This window comes from Salvelinus namaycush, chromosome 38, assembly GCF_016432855.1.
Source record: "Salvelinus namaycush isolate Seneca chromosome 38, SaNama_1.0, whole genome shotgun sequence".
NCBI classification, from domain to species: Eukaryota; Metazoa; Chordata; class Actinopteri; order Salmoniformes; family Salmonidae; genus Salvelinus; species Salvelinus namaycush.
In genome coordinates, this window is record NC_052344.1 from 16,027,004 (window position 1) to 16,042,117 (window position 15,114).

Consider the following 15,114-nt stretch of genomic DNA (forward strand, 5'->3'; position numbering starts at 1 on the left):
ATGATTTAAGGTTCTAGATAGTAGCCTTTTTTCTAGGAGTGTAGGTTGACATTAGCTACCCTGTTTAGTTGCCTTGCCTGAGACTACAGAAGACAGAGGTGAGCGTACACAGAGCTATGGAGTACCTGCTGGCCTCTAGCTCAGGAAGCTCACTGTCTTCTTTGATATCCAGCAAAAAATCACAATACTAGATCTTGAATAGTCTGTCTCTGATTCTTGCAAGAGCAAACAGCACACTCCTGTGAATTGTTGTTGATTTCAGATGATTTCTCAAGGTTGCACGGGACTGAACAGAGAGCGATTCACAACCTTCTGAACTTTGCTTTTCAGGGGCTCAGGAACACAAAGTGAAGGAGAGGGGCTAAGCAACACATTAGATCACTTCTGATTTCTAAACCACCAAAGGGATACAGAACACCTCGACAGACTGTCTATTCACTTTTCCATTTCTGGGTTTTTAAATTCAGGTTGTTTGTTCACTGGTTTCACATTGGGAGCACAGGAATGCTCCCACATGTTTCACAGACATGTAAGATTCATCAAATATTGTCAATATTCACCCTTATTACCTAGCACTTTGTTTAATTGTGGGTTTCCAAGGTGACCCTTGTCCACCAATCAGGTGCCTTTTGAGTAGTGTCACTTGATGGGGGAAATAATTGTATTTCACCTGATGTTAACATTCTGTCATGAAGAGCACATGTTCAACATAACAAAAAACACTTTGTCCTATCTCTAGAGAAAAAAAAGGCTACAGTAAGAGCCTATTAATTATCCTATGGGGACAACTAAAGAACACTTTTTTCTAAGTGTAGCAATACTCATGAAGATGAATTGCTGTCTAATTGGGCGGCTGGAGATTGCATAGATTTTCTGACCCGACTCACAAGTGAAGTCTATGTCTCACAAGCTGTGTAAGATAAGGAACAATATTAATAGGGTAGCTTTGTTGTGAACAACCTGAACAGGGAAATGCATGCTAAATGTTTTTAGATCGCCCAACCTTGATTAAGTATGAAGAGAAACAGTTGTAAAAGTTGACTGTTCTATCTTCCGGTAATGATCCCTCGATCCCTCTTTGAGAGGGAAATCTAAACATGCAGAAACATTCAGCTAAAGTGTTCGGAAGTTTTTATTCACCTAATCCTATTCATTTTCCCCTTCTGTCTCTAACTTTAAACTTGGAGGCAGAAATTGGATGATTTCCATTGGCACTCGAGTGAGACGCTTTTTCACAAGACACTGCTAATCTCCCAGACCTCCCTCTGTTTAACTCATCCTGTGACATATTGACAGAGGGATTTCTCCATTCTTTACTGTGTTAGAACAAACCATCTAACTTGACTCATCCTGTAAATGGAATATACGTCAATGGAATAATTCTTCATCTATTAGACATTCTCATGTATTACCATATTTTCACTCATATAGATATTGGCTAATGTATTTTACTGTGGGCCCAAGTAGTTTGTATAATCAGCATGATCAACGCGATTTCCCTCAGTCCATGACCGGTACATTGAACTAGTTATCAACCTTACATTGAGTAGTTTCAGTTGGTTTAGCCTACAGTACATACAAATGTGTGGTACATTTGTACAACCTCTATTGCACCTCTATGTGTTCTGTCCCCTCCCCCCTCCACACCCTCTACAGTGCTAGATGAAGAAGCTGATGATGCTTACAGGTCAATAGAAGGTGGTGATTGGCTGCTCTGGGTGATGGGCGTGACTTTATTCCCTGGATCACCGAGGCCAGGAGAGAATGGAGAGACTACATCCTAAGGGAGGACTGCTAGATGGTGAGGGAGCGGCGCAGATAATAGGGGGTGATATGCTGGAAGGAAAAAATGAAAGAAGATAAAGAGAGCGAGCGGAAGAGAGAAAGCGAGCGGGAGAGAGAGAGAGCGAGAGCCGCCCGTGAAAACTGGGGCCGGCGGCGCACATCGCTCCATAGTCCAGCAGAGAATGGAAGCAGGCTGACTGATTTGTGCCTAATACAGTTGTCACATCCTATCAACAGCCACATCGACAACGTGCAGCACAAGCCCTCAGTCAGGGCTGTTTAGGGGTGACCAGGGGCAGCCAATGGCGTGACAGGGCTAGCTGAGGGATGGATGATGGGACGGAGCACTGCTTGATGGGAGCGGGGGCGGATGATAAAAGGTTATAGGGGTTAACTCTGGACAGTGGACATGCACTGTACAGCATATTTGCTATGTAGTTGTACATTATATTTACTATGTAGTTGTAGCTGGACAGTATTTTTACTATGTAGTTGAGCAGTATATTTACTATGTAGTTGTTCAGTATTTTTACTATGTAGTTGTACAGTATTTTTACTATGTAGTTGTTCAGTATTTTTACTATGTAGTTGTACAGTATATTTACTATGTAGTTGTAGCTGTACAGTATATTTACTATGTAATTGTACAGTATATTTACTATGTAATTGTACAGTATATTTACTATGTAGTTGTACAGTATATTTACTATGTAGTTGTACAGTATTTTTACTATGTAGTTGTTGAGTATTTTTACTATGTAGTTGTACAGTATATTTACTATGTAGTTGTACAGTATATTTACTATGTAGTTGTACTGTCAGATCTCCCCAAGGAGATGTGGGTGTGGAGTCAGGCGCAGGAGAAACAAGTTCCGAAGGAAAAGGGCTTTTTATTAAACAAGCTCAAAATAACAGGACACCGGACTACAACAGTAGCCACAAAACCCCACTCAGACACAGTCCAGGGAAAAACCACCTGTTAAAAACGAACTAACGAAAACGCAACCCAAAACTAACTGACAGTCAAACGAAAACAATCCCGCACAAAAACCCAAAGGAAATGTTGAGATAAATACCCCCCCCCCCCCAATTAACCAAAATAAAACCAGGTGAAACACAAAACAGACATAACCAAAAGAAAAGGAAAAAGGATCGGTGGCAGCTAGTAGACCGGCGACGACGACGACCGCCGAGCGCCGCCTGAACAGGGAGAGGAGCTACCTTCGGTGGAAGTCGTGACAGTACCCCCCCCCCCCCCGACGCGCGCAGATGCCGGCCTCGATCCACGAGGTACTGCAGGCCCCCCACCCGATGTCTAGAGTCCAGGATGGACCGTACAGTGTGCGCCGGACCCCCTCGATGTCCAGGGGGGGCGGAGGGACCTCCCGCACCTCAACATCCTGTAGTGGACCAGCTACCACCGGCCTGAGGAGAGCCACATGAAATGAGGGGTTAATGCAATAGTAAGAGGGGAGCTGTAACCTATAACACACCTCGTTTATTCTCCTCAGGACTTTAAATGGCCCCACAAGACCCAGCTTCCGGCAGGGCAGGCTAAGACGGCAGGTTTCGGGTCGAGAGCCACGGGGGCCTCACTACGGTGGCGGTCAGCGCTCACCTTCTGTCGCCAACCGGCCCGTTTCAGGGATACCTGGGCGGCTCTCCAGGTCTCCTTTGAGCGCTGCACCCAATCCTCCACCACAGGCGCCTCGGTCTGACTCTGATGCCACGGTACCAGGACCGGCTGATAGCCCAACACGCACTGAAACGGCGACAGGTCCGTGGAGGAGTGGCGAAGTGAATTCTGGGCCATCCCGGCCCATGGGACAAACCTCGCCCAATCTCCAGGCCGGTCCTGGCAATACGACTGCAGAAACCTGCCCCCATCTTAGTTCACTCTCTCCACCTGCCCATTACTCTCGGGGTGAAAACCAGAGGTCAGGCTGATCGAGACCCCCAGACGCTCCATGAACGCCTTCCAAATCCGGGAAGTGAACTGGGGACCCCGATCAGAAACTATATCCTCAGGCACCCCGTAGTGCCGGAAGACGTGTGTAAACAGGGCCTCCGCAATCTGTAGGGACGTAGGGAGACCGGGCAAAGGGAGGTGACGGCAGGACTTAGAGAACCGATCCACAACGACCAGGATCGTAGTGTTCCCCTGTGACAGAGGAAGATCGGTAAGAAAGTCCACAGACAGGTGTGACCAAGGCCGCTGTGGAACGGGGAGGGGCTGTAACTTCCCTCTAGGCAGGTGTCTAGGAGCCTTACACTGAGCGCACACCGAACAGGAGGAAACATAAACCCTCACATCCTTAGCCAAGGTGGGCCACCAGTACTTCCCCCTAAGAGCCCGCACTGTCCTCTCGATCCCCAGATGACCAGAGGAGGGTAGCGTGTGGGCCCACCTGATCAATCTATCACGAACACCTAGCGGGACGTACCTCCGACCCGCTGGACACTGTGGTGGAGGAGGTTCTAGCCGAGTAGCCCGCTCGATGTCCGCGTCCACCTCCCATAACACCGGTGCCACCAGACAAGAGGCCGGAAGTATGGGGGTGGGATCGATGGGCCGCTCCTCTGTATCATAGAGACGGGACAGTGCGTCGGCCTTCGCGTTACGGGAACCTGGTCTGTAAGAGATAGGGAAGCGAAATCTGGTAAAAAACATCGCCCACCTTGCCTGACGAGGATTCAGTCTCCTCGCCGCCCGGATGTACTCCAGATTACGGTGGTCAGTCCAGATGAGAAAATAGTGTTTCGCCCCCACAAGCCATTGTCTCCACACCTTCAGAGCTTTTACCACAGCCAGCAACTCCCGATCCCCCCCATCATAGTTTCGCTCCGCCGGACTGAGCTTCCTCGAAAAGAAAGCGCAGGGGCGAAGCTTCGGGGGCGTGCCCGAGCGCTGTGATAGCACGGCTCCAACACCAGCCTCGGACGCGTCCACCTCCACTATGAATGCCAAAGAGGGGTCCGGATGCGCCAATACGGGAGCATCGGTAAACAACGCCTTCAGACGACCAAAAGCTCTGTCCGCCTCCGCCGACCACCGCAACCGCACCGCCCCCCCCCCCTTCAGCAGTGAGGTAATGGGAGCAGCAACCTGCCCAAAACCCCGGATTAACGTCCGGTAGTAATTGGCAAAACCTAAAAACCGCTGCACCTCTTTTACCATGGTCGGAGTCGGCCAATTACGCACGGCCGCAATGCGGTCACACTCCATCACCACCCCAGATGTGAAAATGCGATACCTCAGGAAAGAGACGGCTTGTTTGACGTACAGGTCATGCTCCAACAGTCGCCCAAGTACTTTGCGCACCAGAGACACATGCGCGGCGTGTGTGGCGGAATAGATCAGTATGTCATCGATGTAAACCACTACACCCTGCCCGTGCAGGTCCCTATGAATCTTGTCAAGAAAGGATTGGAAAACAGCTGGAGCATTTTCAACCCATACAGCATGACGAGGTACTCATAATGGCCGGATGTGGTAATAAACGCGGTTTTCCACTCATCTCCCTCCCGGATTCGCACCAAGTTATACGCGCTCCTAAGATCCAGTTTTGTGAAGAAGCGTGCTCCATGGAATGTCTCAACCGCCGTGGCGATGAGAGGTAGCGGGTAACTGAACCCCACTGTGATGCAATTTAGACCTCTATAGTCGACGTCACTAAGCGCAACATAGCTTCAGCGTGTAAATCAGCTGGAAAGATGTGTCAGCATCGAGTAATTGTCTCTGGCCCCTCCCAGTTAGGGGGAGTGATGAGCTCTACAGCAGACTCAACCGCTGGTTTAAAACTGTTTTCTGCCACTCCCAAAAGATAGAATATGTAGATATTTGGCCCTCTTTCTGGGACTCACCCACAAACAGGACCAAGCCTGGCCTGCTGTGTGACGGACTCCATCCTAGCTGCAGGGGTGCTCTCATCTTATCTACAAACATACAGGGCTCTAACTCCCGTAGCTCCACAAGGGTGTTGGCGAGGCAGTAGGCTGTTAGCCAAAATTAAACATGGCAGTGTTTGCCTTAGTAGTCTCACTGGAATAAAGACGTCCTCCATTCCTACCATTATTGAAAGAGATTGTGATACCTCACATCTCAAAATAGGGCTACATAATGTTAGATCCCTCACTTCCAAGGCAGTTATAGTCAATGAACTAATCACTGATCATAATCTTGATGTGATTGGCCTGACTGAAACATGGCTTAAGCCTGATGAATGTACTGAGTTAAATGAGGCCACACCTCCTGGTTAAACTAGTGACCATAACCCCCGCGCATCCCGCAAAGGCAGAGGTGTTGCTAACATTTACGATAGCACATTTCAATTTACAAAAAAAAGACTGCGTTTTTGTCTTTTGAGCTTCTAGTCATGAAATCTATGCAGCCTACTCAATCACTTTTTATAGCTACTGTTTACAGTCCTCCTGGGCCATATACAGCGTTCCTCACCGAGTTACCTGAATTCCTATCGGACTTTGTAGTCATGGCAGATAATATTCAAATTCTTGGTGACTTTAATATTCACATGGAAAGTCCACAGACCCATTCCAAAAGTTGGTTTTGTCCAAAATGTCTCTGGACCTACTCACTGCCACAGTCATACTCTGGACCTAGTTTTGTCCCGTGGAATAAATATTGTAGATCTTAATGTTTTTCCTCATAATCCTGGACTATCGGACCACCATTTTATTATGTTTGCAATCGCAACAAATAATCTGCTCAGACCCCAACCAAGGATCATCAAAAGCCGTGCTATAAATTCTCGGACAACCCAAAGATTCCTAGATGCCCTTCCAGACTCCCTCCACCTACCCAAGGACGTCAGAGTACAAAAATCAGTTAACCACCTAACTGAGGAACTCAATTTAACCTTGCGTAATACCTTAGATGCAGTCGCAACCCTAAAAACAAAAAACATTTGTCATGAGAAACTAGCTCCCTGGTATACAGAAAATACCCGAGCTCTGAAGCAAGCTTCCAGAAAATTGGAACAGAAATGGCGCTACACCAAACGGTAAGTCTTCCGACTAGCTTGGAAAGACAGTACCGAAGAGCCCTCACTGATGCTCGATCATCCTATTTTTCCAACTTAATTGAGAAAAATAAGAACAATCCAAAATGTATTTTTGATACTGCCGCAAAGCAGCATTCCACAAGGCTTTCACTTCAGCAGTGATAAATTCATGAACTTCTTTGACGAAAAGATCATGATCATTAGAAAGCAAATTACGGACTCCTCTTTAAATCTACATATTCCTCCAAAGTTCAGTTGTCCTGAGTCTGCACAGCTCTGCCAGGACCTAGGATCAAGGGAGACACTCAAGTTTTTTAATACTATATCTCTTGACACTGATTAAAATAATCATGGCCTCTAAACCTTCAAGCTGCATACTGGACCCTATTCCAACTAAACTACTGAAAGAGCTGCTTCCTGTGCTTGGCCCTCCTATGTTGAACATAATAAACAGCTCTCTATCCATCGGCTGTGTACCAAACTCACTAAAAGTGGCAGTAATATTTTTATTTCACCTTTATTTAACTAGGTAGGCCAGTTGAGAACAAATTCTCATTTCAATGCACGGACGCAGACCTCCCTCCTTCTTCTTCACAAAAAAGAAACTCGAGGAGACGTGTGGAGGGCTGAATGTACCCCTGTCCCAGAGATTTGGTGACATATGTCTCCATAGCCACCGTCTCCTCCTGTGACAGGGGATACACGTGACTCCTGGGAAGTGCGGCGTTTACCTGGAGGTTTATCGCACAATCCCCTCGTCGATGTGGTGGTAATTGGGTCGCTCTCTTTTCACAGAAGGCGATTGCCAAATCGGCATATTCCGGGGGAATGCGCACGGTGGAGACTTGGTCTGGAGTCTCCACCGTCATTGCACCAATGGAAACTCCCACACACCTACCTGAGCACTCCTCTGACCACCCCTTAAGCGGCCCCTGTTTCCACAAAATGTTAGGATTGTGATAAGCCAACCAGGGAATACCCAGCACCACTGGAAACACAGGAGAATTAATAATGAGGAAGAGACTAATCCGCTCCTCATGACCCCCCTGCGTCACCATGTCCAGTGGAACTGTGGCCTCCCTGATCAGCCCTGACCCTAACGGTGGACTATCTAGGGCGTGCACGGGGAAGGGTTGGTCCATCTGAACCAAGGGAATCCCTAACTGAAGCGCGAAACCGCAGTCCATAAAACTCCCCGCTGCGCCTGAATCGACTAGTGCCTTATGCTGGAAATGAGGGGAAAACTCAGGAAAGGAAATCAACACATACATATGACCAACAGGGGGCTCTGGGTGAGCCAGGTGCTGACTCACCTGAGGTGTTCGAGCCGTGCTCTGCCTGCCCTCTCGACTCCCAGACGAGCTCCTCCAGCACCGGTCAGCAGTGTGTCCTCTCCGACCATAACTGGTGCAGGAGGAGGCTCCTCCTCCGTTGGCCCTAGCAGCAGCACCCCCTAACTCCATGGGTGTCGGAACAGGAGCGCTGGGGGGTGGAACAAACAGACCCTGATCAGGACGCCCGCGAGCAGCCAGCAAGTTGTCCAGCCTGATGGACATGTCTATTAGCTGATCCAGAGTGAGAGTGGTGCCATGACAGGCTAGCTCCCTGCGGACGTCCTCCCGCAGGCTACACCTATAATGGTCCATCAGGGCCCTGTCATTCCACCCCCATTCCACACAAATCTAAACAAACCATTGGAATCCACTTCTATACACCTTTGAATGAGAGTAACTGTTGCTGTGCGCTACATAATTCCAACGGTTGGAATGCAGTTTGAATTACACCATGGCGGCTTTGTAGACAGGGTCTCGTCCAGGGACCTTCTTCTTTTCTCCCCACCCACACAGCCACGCTCCCATGTGGAGTGGAAGTATAGGAGTATCTAGGGCCTGACCTCGAGAGGGATGCAGAAGATGGAGTCAGAAAGCAGCCATCCACCCAGAGTTCCATATTTTCACTGCCTTTAATAGATGCCGAGATTCAGACATGGTCAATGGTCAGACATGGTCAGTACAGAACATGTTCCCGCCACACTGTTGATGATGATCTCTGATCTCTGAGTGGTTTCACCATTTTACAATGGCTTGCTTTTTATAAACCTGTCAGTTAGTCAGCTGTATATAAAGAGAACATGATTTTAGAACTTCCCAGTGTTGTTCCTGCCAAACTATTTTCAGAGTGAAGCCTTTATTACCTTTTTATTAATTTCATAAAGTTAACAAGATTGCACAGTACATTAAAATGATACGCCATTAAGTTGATTCAAATGTATTATTGGTTATTCCTCAGGTGCTTAGGGAAATGTAGCGTGGATTACATGTGGTGTGAAGCCGATGTGGAGAGGAAGACGGATATAGATTTGTATAGATCTGGTTTTAATGGTTTAGAATTGCAACTAATATGCAGCAGTATTAAACTGATATGCATTAAGGCTCTTTCTACCACAGGAGGTTGGTGGCAACTTAATTGGGGAGAACGGGCTTGTGGTTATGGCTTGAGTGGAATAAGTGGAAAGGCATCAAATACATCAAACACATGGTTTCCAGGTGTTAAATACCATTCCATTTGCTTCGTTCCGGCCATTATTATGAGCTGTCCTCCCCTCAGCAGCCTCCTGTGCTTTCTACAAATTGCTAAACTGTCTCCTAAGCTAGACTCCTCAGTTGCTAAATCTATTATAAATGAATGATACATACCCATTGATTGTTGAAGAATATAACTTATAAATGCCTCATGAGCTTAGTTCAACTGTTGTACCCCATCAGAACTCAAAATATAACTTGTTGTACTTCAATGTTTGTAACACTGTAAATGTAAACAAACACTATATAACTTCAAAAGATAGTTAAAACTATAGTTTTGATATCATGGATGGTCAGTCCTTGTATCCATAGCTCTGTCTAGGAATTTGAGATGTATTACATTGCTCCAAGCCCATCCCACTGTTTTTTTTTTATCAAAACAGAGGCGGGGAGTCATTTTGTTATTGTTTCAATTAAGGATTCTAGCTTTAATATGTAACGAGACTGATAATAGTACTGTTGAACCATGCTGTCATACTGTACAGGTGCTGTTGTGATTCTGCACTCCAGAAACAATGGTTTGGTTGTGCTGAGGGAAAGGGAAGGCATATAAGCCCCAAACTTCCTCTTCTCTCAATATACTCAGTATCTTCCTCTTCCCCTTTATTACTTTTCCAATCTGCATTTTGATTCATTCTACAAACGCGCCAAAGAGAAAACAGAACTATATTATGCAACTGTCTTATCAAAACTTTCCAAAATGTAAAGCCACAAGACCAGATGCTGCCGCTCTTCATCATCATTTATTTCACTCCTCAACATCAGAAACTGATTAGAGTTCATGGAATATCTTTGGGTATAAATAGTTTGCAAGGTTTCAGAGCATGCTAGTCTATATCAATCATGGTCGGCTGCTTACTTCTGAGGGTGACTTAATGTAAATGTTCTCTGCGGAATTCTGTGCACCGCAAATATGGAAGCAGTTGAAGGCTACAGCGAACACTGATACAGAAAAACGGTGGTTACATAAACAATTATCAATTATATAAAATCACTTAAATCCCTTCAATTAATCATAACTTTTACAAGTGCAATCTCTGTCAATTAACATTTTCATTAAATCAATGTTCCAAATGTTTAAGTAATGCTGTATAATTAAGCAATACGGCACAGGGGGTGTGGTAAATAGCCAATATACCACGGCTAAGGGCTGTTCTTAGGCACAACGCATCGCGGAAACACAGCCCTTAGCCATGGTATATTGGCCATATACCACAAACCCCCGAGGTGCCTTATTGCTATTATAAACTGGTTACCAACGTTATTAGAGTAGTAAAAATAAATGTTTTGTAATACCCGTGGTATACGGTCTGATATACCACGATGGCAGCCAATCGGCATTCAGGGCTCGAACCACCCAGTTTATAATCATGTATATAATGTATATAATCATGAAGCACAATGTTATTGTAGTCTTTGTCAATTTGGAGTCTGTCTCTGTCTCTGCTATGCAGTGATGTCATTGTGTTGGGATCTCCCTGGCTGCTATATGAACCCGGCACGGTCTGTCTCACTAATCATCAGCCAGTTAGCATTGACAAGACTGATAGAGATGGATTACTGCAACATGGTCAGCACATGGATTACCTGTCAGTACTCTGACTAGCTGACCGAGCTGGAGATGTGGAGATGCTCTTATAGGTATCAGAGCCTGACAGAAAGCTGGAGATGAGTTTGCTATGTGGGGCAGACAGAAGAAGACAGAGGAAATAAAAGAAGACTAGTAAGAGTGGAGGAGGAGGAGGAGGAGGAGGAGGAGGAGGAGGAGGAAGAGGAAGAGGAGGGAGGAAGATAAGGAGAGCATGTAGGGTGAACTAGACGTTTGATCCCTCTGCATTGGCAGGTGAAGACTCATGCTCGGTGATGAAGAGAAACTGCCCCAATTACACAATGTTACCCCTGGATGAAAACTGAAAACATATCTCCCTCATCCATACCATTCAATATACCATGTGGCACACTTTAATATTGTTCACCTTCATGTTTAATTTGAACCTTCTGCAATGAGAATGAATGACCTTGCTTGGGAGGAGGGAAAGTGGCTTAGTTGTCAAAGTCTTTGGACACGGTCTCTGAAAATGCGATCTTTCATTTAATGAGATTCTTCTCCAACTTCTTTATCTTTGCGGTGTGATAGAAAACTACAACCTGGTCACTAGCAAGACAACTAAAGAGGACATGTACAGTCGTGGACAAAAGTTTTGAGAATGACACAAATATTTATTTCCACAAAGTTTGCTGCGTCAGTGTCTTCAGATATTTTTGTCAGATGTTACTATGAAGTATAATTACAAGCATTTCATACGCGTCAAAAGCTTTTATTGACAATTACATGAAGTTGATGCAAAGAGTCAATATTTGCAGTGTTGACCCTTCTTTTTCAAGACCTCTGCAATCCGCCCTGGTATGCTGTAAATTAACTTCTGGGCCACATCCTGACTAATGGCAGCCCATTCTTGCATAATCAATGCTTGGAGTTAGTCAGAATTTGTGGGTTTTTGTTTGTCCGCCTGCCTCTTGAGGATTGACCACAAGTTCTCAAAGGGATTAAGGTCTGGGGAGTTTATTGGCCATGGACCCAAAAAATCGATGTTTTGTTCCCCGAGCCACTTAGTTATCACTGTTGTCTTATGGCAAGGTGCTCCATCATGCTGGGAAAGGCATTGTTCTTCACCAAACTGTTCCTGGATGGTTGGGAGAAGTTGCTCTCGGAGGATGTGTTGGTACCATTCTTTATTCATGGCTGTGTTCTTAGGCAAAATTGTGAGTGAGCCCACTCCCTTGGCTGAGAAGCAACCCCACACATGAATGGTCTCAGGATGCTTTACTGCTGGCATGACACAGGACTGATGGTAGTACTCACCTTGTCTTCTCTGGACAAGCTTTTTTACGGATGCCCCAAACAATCGGAAAGGGGATACATTAGAGAAAATGACTTTACCCCAGTCCTCAGCAGTACAATTCCTGTACCTTTTGCAGAATATCAGTCTGTCCCTGATGTTTTTCCTGTAGAGAAGTGGCTTCTTTGCTGCCCTTCTTGACACCAGGCCATCCTCCAAAAGTCTTCACCTCACGGTGCGTGCAGATGCACTCACACCTGCCTGCTGCCATTCCTGAGCAAGCTCTGTACTGGTGGTGCATCGATCCCGCAGCTGAATCCACTTTAGTAGACGGTCCTGGCGTTTGCTGGACTTTCTTGGGTGCCTTGAAGCCTTCTTCACAACAATTGAACCGCTCTCTTTGAAGTTCTTGATGATCCGATAAATGGTTGATTTAGGCGCAATCTTACTGGCAGCAATATCCGTGCCTGTGAAGCCCTTTTTGTGCAAAGCAATGATGACGGCACGTGTTTCCTTGCAGGTAACACTGGTTGACAGAGGAAGAACAATGATTCCAAGCACCACCTACTTTTGAAGCTTCCAGTCTGTTATTCGAACTCAATCAGCATGACAGAGTGATCTCCTCATCAACACTCACACCTGTGTTAACGAGAGAATCACTGACATGCTGTCAGCTGGTCCTTTAGTGGCAGGGCTGAAATGCAGTGGAAATGTTTTTTGGGGATTCAGTTCATTTGCATGGCAAAGAGGTACTTTGCAATTAATTGCAATTCATCTGATCACTCTTCATAACATTCTGAAGTAAATGCAAATTGCCATCATACAAACTGAGGCAGCAGACTTAGTGAAAATTAATATTTGTGTCATTCTCAAAACTTTTGGCCACGACTGTACTAGACAATAATTTCAATATCAGTTTCACAGATCATTTAAGATAGAACTGAAAATAGGGTATTATTCATTGTTTTGAGAGAGAAAATATATATGTACATTTTTGCCTCGCTTTCTATTGGAAACGGGTTCATATTTTTGCTACCTTGGGATTGTTTTACCAAAGTGAAAAATGGAGGTGCCATATACTGTCAAATCTGTAGGAAGAAATTGTGTTACACTCCATTCCTCAAGATCAATGCAGCATCTAGAGATGTGACAGAAAAGTGTATGTCCTAACTTTACTCTCCCTTTAGAGTTCCGCCCTAGAATTCATTTTGAATATGGTGCCAATCCATCTATGTTACTTCTTAGTCCAGCAATCTTCAGACTTTATTGTCTATAATAAGGTGGGATGTCCTGTAAATCATCTGCTTTAAAGTGTGATGTGATGTGATGATAATCAGCAGGCGGACATCTTACTAGCCAATGATAATTACGTTAGCACATTGAACTGTTCACTACAATCCTCATTAGGTATTGCAGTGGGGGCATTTCAAAGGAACACAACAGCACCCAAGAACATTGATTTGAGTTTTAACCAGCCATCAACATTCTGTATATCGGCCTGCTGCTCATATATACTGCACTGTATGAACTTTAGATCACCCAATGGTGACTCATTTGAGACATGTATGAGACATTAGCATGCCAAGCAGGGGAATGTAGGGAGTAATGACCTATGTCCTCATCCCCATGTGGCGAATAGATACTCCAACCCATACTCTGGAGAGTTTATTACAAACACATAAAGCAGTTTTAATGGCCACCCTGAGCCTCTCCTCAGACAAGCAGTGTGTATATGGTACATCTACCAGGCTTAGAAGAGTGGGGGGACGGGGGAAGATGCTGGGCTGCAGGCAGGGCGTTGGAGGAGAGAAGAGGAGAGTTAGAGAATTTCATTACCTTCATTTTTATCCCCAGTGTAGAGCCCTATTGAATTTTCTCCAAATGGCAACTTTTATAGTCACTTTCGTCTGCTGGCCGGGTTTGTTTTTGCTCCAGAGTGCTTATTTGATGTAATAATAGTGCTACAAACAGCCATTCATCACAGAGAGAGCGGGAGCGAGGGACTTATAAAGCCATTTGATAATGTGGGTTGAGAGGGGGGGGGGGGGGGGGGGTAGTAGAGGGTGGAATATAGATGTGCAGGTCTTCCTGTTAGGGAGGCTAGAGACTATGACATGAGGAAGATCTAAATTGCATACTTCCCGTTTCTTCTCTCTCCTCATCTCCTTCTGAAAATCCATTGGAGGAGAAGGTCAGAGGGGAGGGACCTCTGCCTTTCTCATCCAATGGGTTTAGAGATGGAGATGAGGAGAGAGGATCCGAGGAGTATGCAATTGAGATCTCCCATAGCCTTGAACATCTCTTATCTTGGCCTTGCCCCTTCACACTGATTGAAATTAACCTTTGATAAAATGTTCAATCTACTATCATCAGTGGCTATTTTGACCCATCGAGAGCTTGGTTTAGTCCTGATGTGTTTTTATTAACCTGTGGGTTCAGCAGACCTGGTATCTATTAGTCCCATTGAATAGTAAGAGGGAGGTAATGGAAATTGCCATGGAGTGAAGAGCAGATGCCAGGAGATGGGGGGTTACTTCCTCTCAACCACCCAGAGCCAGTCACACTCCTCTGGGCTGACTGAGTGATGAAAGGAGCTGTTACACCACATGCCTTACAGACCCCAAACTAACAAACTTAATTGTCTGGGCCGAGCCTTTCCAGTAAAATAAAGCTCTGTATAAGATCAGTTTTGCTTGAACTATAGACATTTGAGTAGTGTGAAAAGGTTAACTGACAGCTGATCTGAGATCTGGGAGACGGAAGGATGACACGAAGGAGAAAGAATGGCGCTAAGAACAAACCGTACAAACCAACATTTGTGAAATATAAGCCGAGTACTTTCTCCTATGAGTCAACTACAGGAGAGATAGTTGCATGTTCCTCTCC